Below are 22636 nucleotides of genomic sequence, written 5' to 3' on the forward strand. Positions count from 1 at the left end.
AAAGATGGAAGACTAATAAAGACGAAGGATAGGGGGGAAAGAAAACAGATGGAGAGAAGGAGAGGGGAAGAAAGAAGAGGGAAGAGCAGGAAATGAGAGAAGTAAGAAAGAGAGAGTGAAAGAGGGAGACTAAATAAATTACTTTTGGAGGCGCCATGCGTTGCTTACTCTCTCACTCCCTCTCCCTCTTTGTTTTTGTGGAGTAATAGGAAGAGAGAAAGAGAGAGAGAGAGAAAGAGAGGGAGAGAGATTCAAATGAAGAATCCCAAAAAGGGTATGACGAAATTGGGCAAAGTTTTTGATATGTTTTGCCTCTAGGTGGTGTTTCACACACATACATACAGACACAAACATACACACACATGTGTTACCTTTACCTAACTTTCCACTTTGTAGACTTTCTACCCATCTCAACTTCATAGGTAAAAAAGAAGTTATGACAGTTTTTAACCGAAAAGTTCACCGCTTTGGTGAGAATGTGCCCTATAATCACATCCAAAGCAGCAAGAATGCCCCCCCCCCCCCGAAAAAAGTTGAAAACTTTAGCACGAGCAAAAAATGGTACGTGACAAATGTAAACAAAGAACAAAGTTGTCTTCGAGGAAACGTGTTACAATTTCCATTGGAAGTTGAAATTCATTGGAAAGTGGAACTTACATACCTACTTTAGGAGAAAGGAGTGGAAAGTGGAAAGAGTTGGATGCGAAAGGGAGTGGGATTTATGCTATGAGAGTGGGATATTGGGAGGAGATTGAGGGGAAAGGGAGTGGGATTTATACTGTGAGAGAGGGATTTTGGTACCTATGAGATTAAGGGGAAAAATGGGAGGTAGGTTGGAACCTTCGATAGTAGCTGAAAGAGGGGCGGTGAAAGATCGAGTGGAAATGGAATAATAATAAAATTATATTCTTCGAAGAGTGCCAATATTTACAATCAATAAGGTTCAGAAAGTAGTGCTTTACATTTTTTTTTACAGTTTTCTAGAGAAATTCACAATTTTTACAGAAATAATATTCATAGAAGAGTGCAAGAAACTCTTTTTATAAGATTTATAAAGAGATTTATAGCTTTACAGGATTCAGCAAACCGGTTCCGTTTCGAAAAGTTTCCCGAAAGGAAAATACACCTTCACTACAAGAATTGGTAGAGGGATACGAAACAAGATTGTTTGAGGGTGGTAAATGACTGCGAGTGAAAATGAAAGATATATTTTACCCACAAGAGGTTCACAGAAGGTCAAAAAATAGGGGCTGAATGGGGTAACGACTTGGAGAAAAAAAGAAAGTAAAAACTGTCCCGTATACCAAAGTTATGTGACCTCAGGGAGCTATAAAGATGAGGACCTTAAATGTATTTTTTTTTTTCCTAGCAAAGGGTTGCCATATTATCGTGTTACATTCATCATCATGGATATGTACATAATATATTGCGGCCATGTGGTGACGCTGTCATTTGGTGAACATAACACTACATACATAGGTATTACCAGGGCCGGGATTCATCCGTCCCATAACATTGTTACAATTTGTATGAACGCCGTATAAATATCTGAGTATGCAATATGCAATGGAAGAAATATTAGTGGAGAATTGGAGATGTCTGGTTTACTTTTCGTTATCTTGTCTCCAAAATAAATTTTCTTCATTCTGTAATCATGGCCCGTCTTTTCTGCTGATGAAATTCAAACAAACAAAATTATTCAAATGAGTAATAATCCCCGGCCCGAGGATTCTGACGAGGGCCCTGAATCATCAGTTTCTCTTTCCGAATCCGGGATTCAGAATTGTGTAGAACCCAGAATTAGTAATGGGTCCGCCCGTCGATATTATAAAACAATACAACAAATTACCAAACCCAACTAGTACGTGTTGTTGTGTGTAAAACATTGTTGCGAAGTGAGACCCATTTTGTTGGAGTCGGTCCCCGGGTCCGATCTATAAACAGCCCTGCCAGTGGACTGAAAATGTACATTTATCTGCGAAAAATCCAACTAGTACGTGTTGTGTGTAAAACATTGTTGCGAAGCGAGACCCATTTTGTTGGAGTCGGTCCCCGGGTCCGATCTATAAACAGCCCTGCCAGTGGACTGAAAATGTACATTTATCTGCGAAAAATACTCCAACACTCTAATTGGTCGTTCTAGAAAAAGGAGAATAAGTGCGGATGATAGATTGATAGAGAGTGAGGATTGTTGGGAAACCCAAAAGGGGTTGAATATGTTAGGGATACAGAGAAAAAAGTATCTCGTCTTTTTTTTTTTTGAAAAAACTAAGAGAAATAAAATTAAGGTCCGGTTTTTAGAGGGAACTGAAACTGCTAATTAGCTAAAGTCTTATCGTACCGAAAGCGAAGAGAGAGAAGAAGAAAAGATAGGAAAAAGTAGATTTCCACCCAAAGAATATAGGTAGGTACTTTAAGAGTTTAAAATTGAATGTTAAATGGGGCTATGAAAAGGTGATTTATTCTAATAATTCCACTCTGCTTAGAGACACATGCCTACGTATTACTGAAACTGCTAATTAGCGTCTTATCGTACCGAAAGCGAAGAGAGAGAAGACAGGATAGGAAAAAGTAGATTTCCACCCATAGAATACATGTAGGTACTTTAAAAGTTTAAAATTGAATGTTAAATGGGGCTATGAAAAGGTGATTTATTCTAATAATTCCACTCTGCTTAGAGACACATGCCTACGTATTATTTCAGGTTAACGAATTCATTTTAAAAATCAGGGGAGCAAATTTAATTTTAACTTTTCATTCTCGCTCCCCGAAACTTGAACAGGATGGGGGAAAAGTTAAACAAAGGAGACAAAGTTTGGAAACAAAATCGCGAGGTTGATTTTAATTTTCTTAAAAAAAAAAAAAAATCCCTGAACTTTTTGTTCCCAGTAGAAAAACAAAGTTCGGTATTACGAAGAGGATTAATGGATTAGTTCGGGAATTTTATGAAGGAATAATAAATAAAATCTTGGGCGGAAAAATGTTGTTCGTCAAATACTGGTGTTGTTCTGCCGGCTTTGTTCTTGTGGTGAAGGAAAATTATTTCGTCTCTTTTTTAGATTGGTTAAAGATCTTCATAAAGTACTCGTATTTCGTAGATACAAGAAAGGACCTTCATAGGTTGTACATAGGAAACATAAAGCTACCAAATAGCATTGGTATTGTCTGTAAAAATTAGCTTAATCAGAAATAAAAGAGCCTACAATCCTAAACGATATCAACTTTATTAACTGATAGTAAAGGCTGTGGAATATTTACGAGGTGGATAAAGAACACAGGATAAATGAGGGAATGAACAGGGAATAGAAGAGGGAAAGCTGAACTTCATATAAAAGGGAGGAAGAGCCAGACAATGAGAACTGTGGAATTGAAATAGAGCAGAAGAGAGAGAGAGAGAGAAAAAGAAAAGAGAGTAAAGGAGAGAAAAGAAATTCACAACGAGCACAAAATGTTCATTTTTATGTCCACATTTTTTTTTCTGTTTTTGTTAAAAATATTGCCCTTTTTAAGAGATGGGGAAGAAAATGTTAACCTCTCCCTCCTTTTCTCTCGCTCCCTCGCTTCCTATATCTCACCCTTCCGATTCTCTGACTTGAGGGAATTAAAAAGCCTTTCCCCCTCCTCCCGTATTCTTCACCCTTTTAGGGAGGGCGGAGGAAGGGCTCCCTCTTTTATACCCACCCTTATTTTCCCTCTCTCCTCGTCCTTCCCTCCCTCTTTCTTTTATATTCTTTTGCTTTCTTTATTTCCGTCTCTCCACAACTGTGACTTTGTCTCTCCTTTTATACGGATCTTTTACGATTCTTTCATTATTTTTCTTTCCATCATGATAGACACAACATTGTTATGCTGAATGAATAGCTCTTTTCTTTCTCTCTCTTCCTCACCCTTTTTTCTCTTTTTCCATCTCTGTTTCTCTCTCCTCTCTCTCTCTATTTATAGATATCTATCTCTTTTCAGCTCTTTCTTGCGTTCATTTGGAAACTTTTCGTTTGTCTCAGATTTTGACCTTTTAGGCAGACAAGACTTTTCGGCTAGGTTTGGTGAAGTTCCGAAAAAGAGGTAATTTTATGAAATAGAAATGATATTATTATTATTATTTTTCTTTACTTGTCTAGGGGTTTTTCGTTGATTAAAATGACAAATCCAGGCTTAAAATTCTGTGCCCTGGGTTATTTTGTTTTCGCAATTTAACGAATTTGCCGAATTCGCTAGCTCCAAAAGTATCTAATATATGTATAGGTATTACAGGAAGGTATCTTTAGAACGCTTACGTTTTAAGGATATCTTTATAAAGATACTATCTTTATAAAGATACTATCTTTATAATGTACCTTATAGAGCTGGAATTGTTTCTAAATAATACATTGCTTATCGCATTGTTTACGTCAAGATAAAGAGCAACGAGAGCGTATGAATTGGAAATTGTGTAATTATGAGAAACAAAAGTGACGCTTTGGAAGTTTTGCCATTCCGATGTTAATATTAATATCAAGCATGAATGTGTTCAGCTGAGAAACTTGCTGACAAAATCTTATTCATAGGAAAAACTTGGAAATACAGGGTTATGTTGAGATTCATTTGGTACCATTAGGTAGGCATGGTAAGTCAAGAGGTTTACTGAAAGTTGAACTTTTCGGACAAACCTTTTGATATTTTACATAATCTAGAGTTAAGCAGGTCTCCTTGGCCTAGTGAGTATTACACTAGGCTTGCACACCGGAGGCGTCGGGTTTGATGGAGTTCGGGGTAAAATTAATTAGCTATTTTAATCGAGTTTTAAGTGACCAGTGGTGCCATTAAGAATGTAAAAATATTATTGAAATGTGGATATTAATTGCAATTGCAAATGAGGAATTTCTTAATGCTCTGATATCCACTTTCACAAAGAATTCGTGATTTGATTTGATTTTAAATTAGAATCTGTCTGAGGAATTGAAACTTATAACTCTTGTGGATTATCTTTCATACCTCGGACAAATTTTACTTCTCACTCCATAAAGAATATTATTCGTGAATAGGGTCAAGATCCCATAACCCATATATTATTCCACCGTTAACAAAATTTGTTCGACAGATCGACACCTAGCTCACCCTGTTTATTTTACTTGTTAACATTTGAAAACTTCGAAACACCCCCCTCTGCGCTTTCTTCCCGTGGAAAACTTTTCATTTGCAATCAACTGATAAGTTGGATAAGGATAAGATCAACACAATTTTCTTAATCTGTCACTCCTGAACTTTTTCCCGGCGTATAAACCTGATGAGACATCAGTATACAATCAACTGACGTCATTCCAGTAATAATATTTGACTTGTGAAACTCTCTCTGATGTTAGGATGGGAGATAGAAATAAGTATGAGAAAGCTCGAGAATGTTTATATTAAATACTGTCATCTTACCTATGTTGACATATATCTAGTAGATCTACTGTTTGAAGTGTTTGATAGATATTAGACTGTTCTGTAGTGAGGGTGTGGAAAAGGGACTTAATAGATCAGTTGCGCTTACTTGGGTGATGTTTCAAAGTCATAGAGCAGGAAAAATGAGGACTAACTGAATCTTTCTTTTTACTGTTGAGGAAATTAGTACAAGGTTTATATTCACACCCATTTGTGTCACAAGCAGTATCTTTATCTTCCTCATTTCACCAACCTTTATACAACGAGTACATCCTCCTTCTTTATTTCACCAACCTGTCTTAATAATATACCGCCTCCTTATTCTCGGCAGCTACTCGTAGAGGCACTCGACATCAATCCCCCTAACCATCCCACCAATCCTCCTAACAACTTCTGCCCCTCTAACTGCCTCAGCTCCCTTAACCACCTCAGACCCTTGAACAATTCTGCCTCCCTAACCATCTTAGCTCCCCCAAACCACTTCTGCCCCCTAACTTTGTCAGCCCCCTTAACCAACTCACCAGTCCCCCTAATCATCTCTACCCCCTATAACCACCTCCCCTCACCACTTCAGCCTCCCTAACCACCCCTACTTCCACTATAACCATCTCTCCCACTAACCACTTCTGCTCCCTCGGGATTTGAACTTAATAGTCTCCATACTACTTGTATATTAGATACCTATGGTATTTTCACACCTTTAAGTAGGTGTGGATTGGAACACATCACATGTCTTCAGGCACACTCCATTTGTCAAGGCTCTCGGTTTTCCTTGCACTTGGGATCAATTTAATTTGAAGAAACCATTCTTAAGGTGGGATTCACCAACTTGCTTTTGGGCCCTAACAGCCTGTTAGCTTAAGGCTCTATATTAATCAAATGGATTAAGGCTCTATATTAATCAAATGGAACTTAACAGGCCTGTCAAGGGCTGAAAAAATATTGGCGAAATCCACTCCAAGATTTGTATTCTCATCCATTCTTAATGTTAGGTAAGTACGGTTACTGTTGAGGAAATTAGTACAAGGTTTATATTCACACCCATTTGTGTCACAAGCAGTATCTTTATCTTCCTCATTTCACCAACCTTAATACAACGAGTACATCCTCCTTTATTTCACCAACCTGTCTTAATAATATACCGCCTCCTTATTCTCGGCAGCTACTCGTAGAGGCACTCGACATCAGTCCCCTAACCATCCCACCAATCCTCCTAGCAACTTCTGCCCCTCTAACTGCCTCAGCTCCCTTAACCACCTCAGACCCTTAAACAATTCTGCCTCCTTAACCATCTTAGCTCCCCCTAACCACTTCCGCCCCTCTAACTGCCTCAGCTCCCTTAACCATCTCAGACCCTTAAACAATTCTGCCTCCCTAACCACTTCTGCCCCCCTAACTTTCTCAGCCCCGTTAACCACCCCACCAGTCCCCTTAATCACCTCTACCCCCTATGACCACCTCCCCTCACCACTTCAGCCCCCCTTAACCACCTCTACCTCCACTATAACCATCTCTCCCCCTATAACCACTTCTGCTCCCTCGGGAATTCATAATTCATGCGCTTGATGTTTCACGTTTGAATTTTCACACTTGAGCTAAAGGAGAGGATTAAAAGGGAGGGAGAGTAATGTACAGAAAGGCAGGGAATAGCCTGTTCCTCCGAACACAAATGTCCCGCTATTTGTTTCAGATCCGCAATAGGAAGAGGGGAAGAACGAGGAGAAAAGGGGAAATATCCCACATTTCTTTCTCACACTCATCTATAATTACATCAACATTTCCTCATCTCTCCTTCCTTCTTCCTCGTTCTCTCTCTCTCTTCCTGCCTCTCTCTCTCCCTCTTTCTGTCTCTTCCTCTCTCTCTTTTCGCCTCTCTCTTTCTCTCTACCTCTCCTCTACACCTACCTCTCCCCTTCTCTCCCTCCAAGGACAACCTCCCTCCCCCTCTAAGGACCACAAACTCCCCCGTTCTCTCCCATTTACAGCATTGTATGGCGATTTCCCTCTAGCAACTCATTCGGACTTGTGGTTTGGGACTCCAATGTTTCGGGTTCGGGGCTTTAGCGTTCCAGAACATTACTCTTGTGCTATGATTGTATTTGTGAATTTATTTGTAAATTTTCTAGTGCATGAAAGTCGTTTGTCTTTGTAACAGGAACAGAGGGTTGTTGTGAATCCAATTGAAGTTGGTTAAATGGAAAACACTTCATTACGGAAGAAAGGGAGGGGGAGTAATGTACAGAAAGGCAGGGAATAGCCTGTTCCTCCGAACACAAATGTCCCGCTATTTGTTTCAGACCCACAATAGGAAGAGGGGAAGAACGAGGAGAAAAAGGGGAAATATCCCACATTTCTTTCTCACACTCATCTATAATTACATCAACATTACCTCATCTCTCCATCCTTCTTCCTCGTTCTCTCTCTCTCTCTTCCTGCCTCTCTCTCTCTTTCTGTCTCTTCCTCTCTCTCTTTTGTCTCTCTCTTTCTCTCTACCTCTCCTCTACACCTACCTCTCCCCTTCTCTCCCTCCAAGGACAACCTCCCTCCCCCTCTAAGGACCACATAATCAAATGGAACTTAACAGGCCTGTTAAGGGCTGAAAAAATATTGGCGAAATCCACTCCAAGATTTGTATTCTCATCCATTCTTAATGTTGGGTATGCACGGTTACTGTTGAGGAAATTAGTACAAGGTTTATATTCACACCCATTTGTGTCACAAGCAGTATCTTTATCTTCCTCATTTCACCAACCTTTATACAACGAGTACATCCTCCTTCTTTATTTCACCAACCTGTCTTAATAATATACCGCCTCCTTATTCTCGGCAGCTACTCGTAGAGGCACTCGACATCAATCCCCCTAACCATCCCACCAATCCTCCTAACAACTTCTGCCCCTCTAACTGCCTCAGCTCCCTTAACCACCTCAGACCCTTGAACAATTCTGCCTCCCTAACCATCTTAGCTCCCCCAAACCACTTCTGCCCCCTAACTTTGTCAGCCCCCTTAACCAACTCACCAGTCCCCCTAATCATCTCTACCCCCTATAACCACCTCCCCTCACCACTTCAGCCTCCCTAACCACCCCTACTTCCACTATAACCATCTCTCCCACTAACCACTTCTGCTCCCTCGGGAATTCATAATTCATGCGCTTGATGTTTCACGTTTGAATTTTCACACTTGAGCTAAAGGAGAGGATTCTCACTTCTTGCTGATTCTTCATTTTTTTTCCGCCACATATTACCGAGTACGTGATGATGCGACGAGAGAGAAATTTCACGAGAGATCCTCTCCTGACGGGGCCGTTTTGAAGGGGGTTCATACGGCCCCTTTTTGCCCCCCCCGGGGCGGCCTCTTCGAGGGGGTGGGGGGCGAAGCCAGCAATAGGTATCCCCCCCCTAAAAAAAAAAAAAAAAATAAAAAATACGAGTAGCTTAATCAGAGTGCTATAAAAGTGCCTACAATCCTAAACGATATCAACTTTATTAACTGACAGTAAAGGCTGTGGGATATTTACGAGGTGGATAAAGAACACAGGATAAATGAGGGAATGAACAGGGAATAGGAGAGGGAAAGCTGAACTTCATATAAAAGGGAAAAAGGGAGGGGGAGTAATGTACAGAAAGGCAGGGAATAGCCTGTTCCTCCGAACACAAATGTCCCGCTATTTGTTTCAGACCCACAATATAGGGTGTCACACTGTCACAAGTTTTAGGAGGCTTAGGATGGAAGATCTCAATCATTGGGCCATTTCCCCTGATTACCTGATTTAGAGGGCATTGCAATGCTATCATAAAGTGTCGAACTGATATATTCGAGTTCTGGAATTCCGTCACTCGATTGGCCATCCGACACCCTAAGTTTTGTTTTTTCTCAGTGTTGCTAGAAGACGTTGCTAGAAGAAGACAGTGTTGCTAGAAGACCACATTGTTGAAGCCCCCAACCCTTTAGCATGCCACCGGCCCTGCCTCCTGAAGTATGTCATTTTGAAATACTTGTGCCTCTACCTCAGGCTCTTTACAGACGTTCTGGACTCCCCTCTTCTCCTCACACTGCTAATTGTCTTTATCTGTCGTAAATCTAGGGACAGACCTGTAAGTGATTTTATTAGAGGTTCTGAACACGTTTGTAATGATGGCAGTCTGGAAAGTCACTTTTCCATGATATGTACCTACTTCAGGAATGTATCTTCGTAGGTTTGGAGAGCAAAGTAGGTAGCTTTACGTAGGCAGGTAAAGGCTGCTAAAAACAGACATTAATCCACACAGTACCTATCTATTATTTTGTATGATATTTTATGTTGTGCTAGAGAGAGAGAGAGAGAGATGAAGGAAGAAAAGAGAGACAGAGGTATGGAAATAAGGAATTTATTCCATTGGTATAAGTACAGGTATAGCTATGGGAGAATCTACGGGAGTGGAAATGTAGGAATTTTATTGACGTTCAGAAATTGACGTTCCTGTGACGTTATAGAGGACGAGTGAGAATAAAAATTTGAGTGCCTAATAGAGGGAGTGGGGAGAGGGAGAGGGGAGGGGAGAGGGAGGTCTGCAGAATTTATGTCATCAAGACAGTAACTGTTGATTTTTGTAAGAAATTTCTTCTGGAATGTCCCGAGACAAGAGTCTTCTTCTTCTTCTTCTTCTTCCTCTTCTTCTTCTTCTTTTTCTTCTTCTTCTTCCTCCTCCTCCTCCTCGCCTTTTCTCGTGTTCGTATTTCCTTATCTTCTCTAATGTAGAAAATATAGATAAACCTACGCTTAACTACCTAGAAAGAAAAACAGCCACCTTAAAACTCCCCTCCTGGAATATTCAAAAAGAAACTTGGGTCCTGTGTATATTGTATAGCTGATTTGGTGCTGATTTCATATTATTCAACATAAACAGGAATCAGTAAGTTGGAAAATAAAATTTATTTATTTTCACGCTAAGCAGCAAGGCCATGTGTGGAAAAAAATAGTTCAGGTTTTTTAGGGAAAATAAAATAAAAACCCAGACACTGTTAATGAATTGAATCCGCAAAAACAAATTTCATCCTGACAAAATAACGTGAATATTGGATTACTTTGGTAAGATAAAAAATAAATAATCAAGCTCTCTATGTCTGACTAAGATTTTTCACTCGGTGAAAAATGGGAAAAATGCATCATTAGTAAAAAATGAGGAATTTAGGTAGGAAGTGAGTTTGAAGCTGAGATATCAGCTTACGCCCCACTGTGGTGTAGACTGCTAAGAACCTATCAATCTTTGGATATTATTACTGATGAATTTTTAATTATTATCCTTCTAAAGCGTTTTAAATTCCATCAGTTTCCAGAAATAGGAGCGACATCATTTTCAGTACTGTGACTGTACTTGCATAAACAACAGGGTTATTCAAAAATACACGGCTAACAATATTTATCTCGGGTTCGATTCCCGGCCGGGGCGAGTAATATTCTAAACAGGCAGCGTTATTTGACGGACCACCTGGTTTTCTCCTATCCTGTTCTCCTTTTCAATTTCGGGATGAGACCTCGGTTATTGCAATGGAGTTCCTAACATGAAACCTCTTAAAAAAGGTCCCCTATTACCTACCTGTGCGACCTGTGTGGAATCTGCCTTACTGATATGCCTGATGAACTGATGTCATGTTATCATATTAAAATGGTTATGATTGATCAGATAGAGAGAGAGAGAGATTCGCATGTCCAATAAATTGTCGTTGACGTTCAAATGAAATGCTTCACATTGACAAATAATTCATCAGGAATAAAACAAAGCTATCAATATAATTTTTTGAATAAATAATGAAAGATATTAATTTACAATAATTAAAAATTCCTTCCATTCAGAAAGCCACCCTCGCTGCCAGATCCAATAATAAATAATTTAAACTTCTATTTCATTTTCAAAAAGCTTGACATTTTTCCACAAAAAAAAAACCTACAACTTTGAAATAAATATGCCAGGACAGTTTTTACCCTTACTAACAGGGTGTCTCATATAGTCTTATTGTATGATCCGCCTTTATTTTCGAACAAATACTCTATATTTCGACGATACCAGCTGGAAAACCAGAAAAAAATTCTGAAAGTATTAGTCATCCTGTAGATTTCTTTTGTTTTATTTCTCACAGCAAAAAGTTCTAATAAATTGATATTACCTACTCCTATCTACCTAATCCTATGTATACCTCCCTGCTTATATCAACCTACCTCCCTAACTAACCCACCTACCCTTACATTCATTATCAATTTCCATTTCGAGACAAGCACACATAACTTTACTGTCAACTTTCAATACTCTATATTTCGACGATTCCAGCTGGAAAACCAGAAAAAATTTCTGAAAGTATTCGTCATCCTGTAGATTTCTTTTGTTTTATTTCTCACAGCAAAAAGTTCTAATAAATTGATATTACTCCTATCTACCTAATCCTATGTATACCTCCCTGCTTATATCTACCTACCTCCCTAACTAACCCACCTACCCTTACATTCATTATCAATTCCATTTCGAGACAAGCACACATAACTCTGTCAACTTTTTCTGGGTGCCCCCTGACCCCCTCTGTATTTCCAAACAAGTGAGCAATGTATCCTATAAGGCTGTCGTATATTGTGTCCCTCGTCATTTTCCCACCTGCTCTCCTGGAAATAATTATGGGAAAATAATATGAAAAAATTATGAACTCTTCTGAGATTTAATCCTATGTATACCTCCCTACTTATATCTACCTACCTCCCTAACTAACCCACCTACCCTTACATTCATTATCAATTTCCATTTCGAGACAAGCACACATAACTTTACTGTCAACTTTTTCTGGGTGCCCCCTGACCCCCTCTGTATTTCCGAACAAGTGAGCAATGTATCCTAAATTAAGGCTGTCGGATATTGTGTCCCTCGTCATTTTCCCACCTGCTCTCCTGGAAATAATTATGGGAAAATAATATGAAAAAATTATGAACTCTTCTGAGATATAAACAAGTAGGTAGAAATAATTATTTATTAAATTTTTTTGTTTCCCTGAGATATGAACAAGAAGAAACCCCACAACTAGGTAATTTATTTTTGGTTTATTTGTTTCAGATTTCACTCGTTCACATCCCAAAACCTGTAGTAAAAAAGATCTAGATTTTCCATTCCTTAAGGTAAGTAATCTCATAGAATATTCCTAACTTCATATTAAAAATCTACCTATCTGCCTATTGATAAAAAAAAAAAAAAAAAATGACGCCGGAAATTCATTCGCTGAAAAGCTGAGGAAAATGGGGAATATTTAGAAGACATACATTATTGATGAGTTAAATGTACCTGTCAACCAGACAGTGTTTTTCGTGGAACCTCGAACAAGTAGGTAGATTTTTTTTTCCTCTGAGATATGCAAAAACCCCACACCTAATTTATTTTTGCTTTAGTTGTTTCAGATTTCACTTGTTCACATCCCAAAACCAGCAGTGAAAAAAATCTAGATTTTCCATTCCTTAAGGTAAGTAATCTCATAGAATATTCCTAACTTCATATTAAAAAGTACCTATCTGCCTATTGATTAAAAAAAAAAATGACGCGTGCAATTCCAATTATTTTGAAAAGCTATTTTTCAAAAAAATTCTAACGTTCAATACTCAAATATTGCTTGTCGTCGTCTTCTTCTTCTTCTCCTTCTTCTTCTTCGTCTCCTCCTCCCAGTTCTGGCCTGAGTATAGATGTCTCCATTATTTTGATTGCCTCAATCCTCTTCGTAATCCTTGTACCAATATGAATGTGAAAGGAAACGTTCCGAGAACGAAACTCAACTGTTTAGGATAAAGTTCGTTCCGGGCGGGAATTGAACCCGCGACCTAGCGCTTACAAGACAAGACGGGCTCTACTCTCCAAGGTAACTAGACTGGCTAAATACGTTAGGACTTTAAAAAATCTTTTCTCCAGCAGTAGACTACTACAATTATTATGGTCAAATTCTACATGGTAGACAAAATGTCATAAAGAAGAATTCCTCTCGTGGACCAACTTTAGGAAGGTAAAAAAAAAATCCCCATAAAATTCCTCTGAAGAGGTAAACTGATACGGCTAGAATAATTTCCCTATACACTATACACAGGACCTATACTTACCACCAATGATACATTACTTATCTCATGAAATTTGATCTCCCCAGTAGTAGGTATACATATAGGCCGTACAAAAAATATCGCAGTTTTCCGAGAGCATAAACAAGATGGCGGAATGGGGGGGAGGAGAAGAATTGGGGGGGCCTCATTATTATAATGGATACACATCAAGTTGTAATGGTGGATAGTGAAGGAGGCTCATTACATTACTTCACTTACGTTAGGCCTATCCTGTTTTCTCACTTTAACCAGGAAGTATTCCTGGTTAGGGCGGTGGATTTCAAATACGGGGGTTGGTGGTTGAAGTCCTAGGCATGAACTGATGCTTATACTAATGACCTTAATATGATGTGTAAATATTTAATCGCCACTTATAAACTTTGTACCATATGGAACTGTCCTTCCATATTTATCAAGTTCGAACTTTGAAAATACATAATATAGGGAGAAAGGCATCTAGTCAAAGGTAAAATTTATCTGATCATCAGGTTATACCTCAGGTTGTTATACGTTAATGAGGTATTACCTCATGTTGTACCTCATGTTATTATACCTCAAGGTTTTACACCTCATGTTGAGTGATGTGAGAAAGAGATGAATGGTACTTTTTCTCATCAAGTAATCATCAATCATTAGACTGTGACGTCATTATATACAGTTAAACATTTCATGGTGTCAAAACTGGAAAAAAAAAACTTTTCCAACAGGGACTACATGTAACTCTTACATACTTACTTTCCTTGTCCGGAAACAAACTTGAACATCAGATCTTGAATTTCCAGAAATTCAGGTGGGAACAGGTAGGTACCTATCTAAACAGGTACAGTATACAGGCACATATCTAAGCAGGGTCATCTTAGCAGTATAAAGGAGGCACATTCTATTCTATTGTAAGCGCTGTGGATTTAGGATCCGAAGGTTGGTGGTTCGAGTCCAAGTCAAATCACGAAATTAATACAATGCACCTAGCCACGTATTTAATTTAGATGGTATTTAACCCGTTGATAATTTTAAGGACAAGTAGGTAGTTTGTGACAAGTAGTCAGTCATACGAATAAAAAATTATATGTAGATAACTTTCTTTAGTTTCTTTTTCCCAACCAAATTCCTCTTGCAAATTAGGTACAAAACTGTCATCCTGAGGTCACGATTCCTCCCCTATAAGGGTGCACTCAGATCCTCCCTAAGGGTGCACCCCGTATTCATGGTAATGTCATAGTTACAGAGAGTTTTGCCTCTCCTTTTGTCATCCCTAGCAGACTCTCTAAATTGTCGAGTAAATAAAATTCCGTCTTTTATGTAGAACTAAAGCGGACGAAGAGAAGGGGGAGGAACAGGAGGAAAAAGAAGAGAGGAAAAAAAAGGCTAGGGGGAGAAGGTGGAGAATGAGGTGGGAGAAGAGGCTGGAGAAGGAAGAGGGGGGAGGGGGGTGGGATAAGGAGAGAAGCTGCAGAAGGGAAAGAAGAGGAAGGAGGGGGGATGACCTCTATCTCCTTCGATCTTCCTCTATCTCCCTCCCTCTTTTTTTTCCTCTTGCCTCTTGTATGTGAATTATGGGACATTTTTTTTTAAATGTTGACTAAGTAGGTATGATCAAAAATTGTTCATGATATTTCTTTTTTTTTACTTCTTTTCACCTAACTATTATTTATCAGTATGATCCAATCGCTCATTACTTACCTATACCCTATACTGATATCAAACTAATTCTCTCGTTTAAATAAAATACATACCTACCTAGATACTCGCATACCACATAATCTTCACTTTAGTTAGAACTTAATTAGTGGCCGGCTCTGGACTATAAACATAAATCTTTATCCGACTCGTATTATGTCATATGAATAAATGAGAGCACAACCATAACCACTCACTTAGGTATCCGTGTTTAGAGCAGCCTAGTATCAGGGTATAATTCAGGTTGTCAGAGATTTAGAGCTTTTGAAACGTGATGTACATTAGCAAACACTGGTCATATGTCACATGTTAACCAATGAGAGCCGAGGCCTACAAGTCACACCAAATTTGACCAATCCCTTCTTACTTTTTCGCTAATATTGCATCGGGAATATGTCTATTAGTTAGAAAAGAAAATTTCCTACTATTTTCACTATTATTTGACATAGTTCCTCTGTACCAGTCCGTAGTTAGAGGCGGTTAAATTTCGGCAAGATCCAATGGAAGAAGTTCGGCTCTTATGGGTTAATATACATATACATATGTTGCAATACATATGTTATAAGTTATAATTCATGGGTATAAAACATACTTTAAGTGACTAAGCCGACACTTAGAGGGCCGTGCACCAGAGGGGTTCGTCAGGTCCTAAATGCTCCGGGCCCTTGCTACTTAGGGAAGGTTGAAATCAGCAGTATTTCGCCCTTAAAGGAAGATAACGAGCACCTACCCCTAAGAATACCAGATTTACCGTTATAATTCACTATCAGGATTAGATCTAGGTATAATTTAATAAGTAATAATGAACTGAGTTTCATAGACATAGAGAACCAACTAAGACATTGAAAGAAATTTGTATGAACGCCCGGAAACTATTTAATTATGCAATGTGCAAGACACTACACATATAGTTTCCTTCAAACTACGGAGTTTCATCAGAATATGACTGTACCTACCATGTACCTAGGTATAATAGTTTCATAATTTATTGTTCAAGGTACCTACCTTATTAAACAATGAAATCCACTCAGCACAGACACCTATTTCCTTTATTGCAATTAAACATTTGTAGGACAGATGGGCCTTAACAGGAGCAATATTCATTTTCCAACCCATGCAAAATTTTCCGCTGCCTACCTCTATGTTCCTGTGAGTAATTTTCTCATGATTATTTTTTAATATGATTTTTTTCATCCTCTTCCGCTTCTCCTTCTGCTTCGTCGTCTTCTTCCTTCTTCTTCCTCTTCCCTCTCTCCCTCTCTCAGTTCACGATTCTCTTCGAATTTAATATATTTCTCTTTTGCCTATGCCTCGCTTACGTAACAATATAATTTAATTTATTATTATTTTTATATTTTTTCCTGTCGTTTGACTTACGGATAATATTTTTATGAGAAACTGATGAGAAAATAAGTCCTATGTGCCTATAGGTAGATAGGTAATATAATTATGTACATATTGTAAATACTTATCTCATGGATTTTCTTTTGCATTTTTTATTAGGTAGGTAGATTTTTCTTCGTCTTGTTCTTATTCATAAACTAGCTGAATTCCGTCGCTTCGCTCCGGAATCCCGCTAGTTCATCCCGAGGCATGGCCAAACTTGGTACGTGTGGTCATACTAATGAGTTAAAAGCGTTAAAATTAAAACTGACAACAACTAACCCTTTTATGACCTACGTGTGGTGAATGATAGTTCTAGGAATGTTGGTTCAAAATCCCGGTCCTATCCCGTCAACTTTGTGGTAATAGAGCCTAAGGCTAGCCACTCACTACCAGGTAGACCTGACAGATAAGGCTGAAAAAGTCCGTCTGTAAGTTCTACCTGAAAGTGAGTGGCTGGCCTAAGAATTTGTGACAACTCGATGGCGTAGAGCGTATAAAATATTTGGACATGTGCGCCAACAATTATCTATTAAAATTTTATTATAACACCAACACCCAAAAATAAATTTGCTAGCTGAATTCCGTCGCTTCGCTCCGGAATCCCGCTAGTTCATCCCGAGGCATGGCCAAACTTGTGGAAAAAACACCCAAAAATAAATTTGTATCTGTAAACTATGTAGAAATTACATTACTTTCCTTCCTATAGGATAAGGAAAGTAACAAGGGGTTTTATTCATAAATGCAATGAAGCACTTAACAAGAACGACCCATGTTCCAAAGTCTTATCGATAACCGGGGAGAACATTATCCTGGCAGGAACAGGAAGGGCTATAAAATGAGAACCATAAACAACCAATAATGGTAATAACAATAATTATACAGTGTATCCGTTTGGTTAGTAGCCCTGGGTAGGTGTACTATGGGTTGTCAAAAATAATTCCTGGTACCTACCTATAGAGATAATTTCCTATGGCAAGACCCAGTTCAAAATTGTGAGAACTTCTTCATAAGTTCCAAGAAAAAGCGTGAAAAATTCGGCAATACAAATAAAGATAAGCACGATTCAAAAAGCAAGAAAAACAAACATCCTTTCATCCTTAATTGAGGTAGATAATATATGTACATATTGTAAATACTTATCTGATGGATTTTCTTTTGCATTTTTTATTAGGTACCTAGGTGGTTTTTTCTTCGTCTTGTTCTTATTCATAAATTATAGCATCCCTGTATAGCAGGATATGCCTACACCTACTTTTTTGTCCTGGAATCCATATTACTCAGCACCCTGCTCCTAATAAATTAGTACTAAGGCGTATTTTTTTTTTTTTCTAATAAATCGAATAAAACGAACAATTTTTTTATTTTTAAAACCAAATAATTTTTTGTTTTCTTCAGTTTATTCCATTTATTTACAAATATTTTGAATAGGATTTTTTCTTCTTTATTTTATTTATTTGTCCGCCATGTTTTATTTGTTTTGTTTCTCCTTTTCTTCTTCTTCTTCTTCTTTTGCTGAATGAGTCTTGTTCTTTCTGATCATAAATTTGTAAATATCATTTATTTTTCGTTCTTTTGTTTCCTCCCCTCAGCTCTCCTTTATCTTTCATTTCACATTCGCCCCAAATTCAACCTGAAGCAAGCCACTTATTGAAAAAAGTGGCTAGAAAAAATACCGAGGGTTTTCCAGCACTTCCCAAAAAGAAAGTAGATAGGTACTTCATGAATAAATTTGTAAACCTACCTGATTGAATGAGAAATGAGATTCGTTTTTGAGTTTCATAGCTAAGTACCTACTACCTACCTACTACCTACCCACCTTCCTACTGCTATACCTACATAATAGGTATCTGTGTCACACCTATTTACATAGACACTGGCGTATATCCCACGGGCATTTAAGGGCCCCCACAGACAGTTAGGGGCCCCTAACTGTACCTAATTAGGGAAAATATGGCAAAAAACAAACTGTGATAAACACTCATTTTAATTATTTTCCTTTATTCTATTTAAATATTTACAACTACAAATAAAATCGCAAGTTTTAGGTCAAAAGTTAATAAAAGTTCATATGACGTCACACATAAAACGCTTGAAGCTATAAAATTCATTTTGTAACATGAAAATGAATATCTGCGACCTTTTGATACAGACGGGCAGCTTCAAAGTTCTTCTAAGGGTTGTCCGATAGTCCCAGGTCCCAATGTCCTAAGACAACTGATGTTGAAGTCCAGTTGAACAAAGTTCATGTCTCGCGCTGCCGGCTTTTCGCGGCCCAGCTCAGGTTGGGTCATGTTAATGTAAGTTGGCTGATAGCTTTTAGTCGAATGGAGGGTAAGTCCACAACGGGGAGCCTTGGACCATTGACCCTAGTCTAGACCCCCACCGAGACCATGAGACCATCGACCCTCGCAGTAATGTGTCCATAATGGAAACTGGAACCTCCTGCTTTTTTAGATGTACTTGAAAATTTTGAGGTTAGAATGTTATCAATTTATCACAATGTATATTGTATACAAAATCATAAGCTCAATTTCTTCATTTTCTCTTGGGTCGGGACTCCGTTGTGGACGCCTACTAAAGCCCTCATCACTAAAAACCTTTGCAGTTATAACTGAGACCGACCCTGCTTTTATATTCCGCACGTCTTCGTACCTCCAGGATTCCAGGCCTACTCACAAGCCCATTAGTCCCATCGAAAAGCCCATTTACCCTTTCCGAAACCCCTACTTACCCTTTCCGAAAGCCTATTTATCCTCCCGAAAACCCTACTTACCCTTCCGAAAAGCCCTGTTACCCCGTCACAAAGCTCATTTTGACTTTTTTATATCTTTATCATTTGTGTTTGTGTGTTTGAATTTGATCTCTGTGTCTTTTAGTTTCAATAATATGTTAACACGTAGGAGACAAAAATGGATTTGTAAGCAGGTCGCAGTTGAATTCCAGCCAGGGCGGATTTCAACATAGACAGATAAGGTCCTTCGAGACGATAAAACCTCAGCAGTTCCCTCTTTAGTGGATGTGTCAACAATTCAAATTTATCTTCCTTGATTAGGTAGGTATTTAGGCTCAATAATTCAAAGTTTCTCATTTTTACAAGGGGACTTTTCCTTAGGTACTTCATAAAAAAAGAAAACTCCCCTATGTCTATGCTTACAGATGACTACCCACTACTTCGCTAGGTACTCTTTTTTTTAATTAACTCTTTCCCATTGTAATTTCAATTTCGTAAAATAATATATTCTGTGAAAGAGAAAAGAGCCAACCGAAAGTTTTACTAGCCCTGAGGAGATGCCGGTAAGCATTGTTGGTGGATGTGCTATTTTATTTTCAGTTAGTGGATGTGTCTCTTTCCCTTCTCTGCTTCAAGATAAGACAGGCCACAGTGAGCACTTTAAATTGGGTTGAATTTAGCTAGATACCTACACAGAAAAATAAATAAACATACCAGAATACCATTATTATTATTATTATTGTTAGTATTTTAATAATTAGTACATAGTTGGTAAAAGGGGTCCATACAATGTTGGTGTCAGCCCCCGACCCTGGTCAAGCTGAGACCGACCCTGCTTTTATATTCCGCACGTCTTCGTACCTCCAGGATTCCAGGCCTACTCGCAAGCCCATTAGTCCCATCGAAAAGCCCATTTACCCTTCCGAAACCCCTATTTACCCTTTCCGAAAGCCTATTTATCCTCCCGAAAAGCCCTGTTACCCCGTCACAAAGCTCAATTTGACTTTTTTATATCTTTATCATTTGTGTTTGTGTGTTTGAATTTGATCTCTGTGTCTTTGAGTTTCAATAATATGTTAACACGTAGGAGACAAAAATGGATTTGGAAGCAGTAGGTCGCAGTTGAATTCCAGCCAGGGCGGAGTTCAACATAGACAGATAAGGTCCTTCGAGACGATAAAACCTCAGCAGTTCCCTCTTTAGTGGATGTGCCAACAATTCAAATTTATCTTCCTTGAGTAGGTAGGTATTTAGGCTCAATAATTCAAAGTTTCTCATTTTTACAAGGGGACTTTTTCCTTTCTCCATAAAAAAAAAGAAAACTCCCCTATGTCTATGCTTACAGATGACTACCCACTACTTTGCTAGGTACTCTTATTTTTAATTAACTCTTTCCTATTGTAATTTCAATTTCGTAAAATAATATATTCTGTGAAAGAGAAAAGAGCCAACAGAAAGTTTTACTAGCCCTGAGGAGATGCCGGTAAGCATTGTTGGTGGATGTGCTATTTTACGTTCTGTTAGTGGATGTGTCTCTTTCCCTTCTCTGCTGCTTCAAGATAAGACAGGCCACAGTGAGCACTTTAAATTGGGTTGAATTTAGCTAGATACCTACACAGAAAAATAAATAAACATACATAATTATGCATATGTAGGGGTAGATCTTTTTTTGAAGGTATTTTACCTATTGCCCTAACTGGACTGGAAAAGAAAGAAAGGCTTACTCGGAAGTAGGATAGTTGTTCGAGAGAGATACCTACTCTCCAAAAAAGTCACAGTTGAATTCTTTTTTTTCCATGCAGTTTATCATCATGCAAATGAGATAGAGAACACAAAAAAAGAGAGGGAGAAAACATGGCCGAATGGAAAAAAATAATTACGTAAATGAGGGGAAAACTGTCTCCATTCAATCTCTCGTAATGACCATTGCTCTGAAAATTCACCAGATAGGGAGACAAATTCCCCTGGAATCCCGGGATTTTTCCGGAATGTGTGGAACAAAATAAACACCAGAACCCATTCATGTGGTGCAGATTATAGCCAAAGAACCGTGAATCGTGTTTTTACTTTCCTTATCCTATAGGGAGGAAAGTAATGTAATCGGATCAAATTTTCGATGGTCAGTTTTTAGTGCCAAAACACGTTTTGAGATCCCTAGAGCCTAAATCCAAAGTTTCAGCCATTGGTCCGTGTGTCTGTCCTTCTGTCCGTCTGTCTGTCTGTAAACAAAATATCTCGAGAACGGTAAGAGCTAGAGACTTGAAATTTGGTATGTAGATGTTAGCGCTTACGAGGCAGACGCACTACCAACTAAGCTAACTAGGCTGGCCTGTCAAATTAAAGCCAAGCAAAGTAGCAAGTAGCGAAGGGGTGTCTAACGTCTGTGTCAAAAGGTTCATACTGGGCAAACAAAGTCCTTACTTGGGTTTGACTTTTCTGATTCCCCATGTTATCATTAAATTTATATCGCATTGTTGTCAAATGTTGCTATGTCACTCTGATGGACTGCCTGGACGTTGAGCTTTCGGCAACATTGTATCCAGTCGACCACAGCCCACAGAAGAGTTCCTAATATTTAGACATTATCTCTCAAAATTTTCTCATCACTTGGGAGTAAAACCACCATTCAACATTTTACCCACTGGTACACATCTCTTACTTTTCACATACTACAGGGTTTATTGGGGTGTTTTCAACCCCTTCAAACTAAGTCTCATCAGACATTCCCTTGAAACTAAAATAAAATAAAGGCCGAGGGGCATTTGTAACTCATGGTGTAATGCAATGATATCTCGGGAACGGTATAAGCTAGAGACTTAAAATTTGGTATGTTAGTCCACAAATGTGCCAAGTACCTATGTAATATTATACTTTTGGTTAAGATAGGTTCTGGGTTTGACCGCTTTTTTGGTGGCTTTCGACCGCTTTTTGGCGGTTTTCAGCTATACTGATTAAATGGTTAGATATATTGTAAAAGTTACAATAGAAGAGCACCCAAATAAGGATCATTCAATAGGATAAGGAAAGTCGTGTGATGTTCACACCAGATGATTATTATTATTATTATTTTTTAAATACCTACCTACCTATTCTACCTAAAAATAAATTATTTCGACGTACCTATTCTTTTTCTAAGCAGATTTTGTGACTGCAAACACGGTACAAGCCTGATAACGTATAAATCCCGTATGTATAAAGCACTTGGGGGAAAAAGCGAAATTAATTTCGACCTGCACCTCGTCATAGTTTCCATGCTAAAATTAACGGATTAACTTCTCCTCATTCGACCCAGGGTCGATCGTAGGGTCGATTACAAAAGGGGTCCATCCAGCCCCATTTG

General features: G+C 38.5%; 1 long non-coding RNA gene across 1 annotated transcript in view; it reads left to right on the forward strand.

Moving 5' to 3' along the window:
- Positions 1–22636, forward strand: part of LOC113470938 — a 44643-nt gene that overhangs the window by 6299 nt on the left and 15708 nt on the right. The window contains exon 2 of the long non-coding RNA XR_003393822.1: positions 12810–12880. This is a non-coding gene — a long non-coding RNA (uncharacterized LOC113470938). The remainder of the gene's footprint in view (positions 1–12809; positions 12881–22636) is intronic.

Source organism: Diaphorina citri, unplaced genomic scaffold (genome assembly GCF_000475195.1).
Source record: "Diaphorina citri unplaced genomic scaffold, Diaci psyllid genome assembly version 1.1 scaffold58, whole genome shotgun sequence".
NCBI classification, from domain to species: domain Eukaryota; kingdom Metazoa; phylum Arthropoda; class Insecta; order Hemiptera; family Psyllidae; genus Diaphorina; species Diaphorina citri.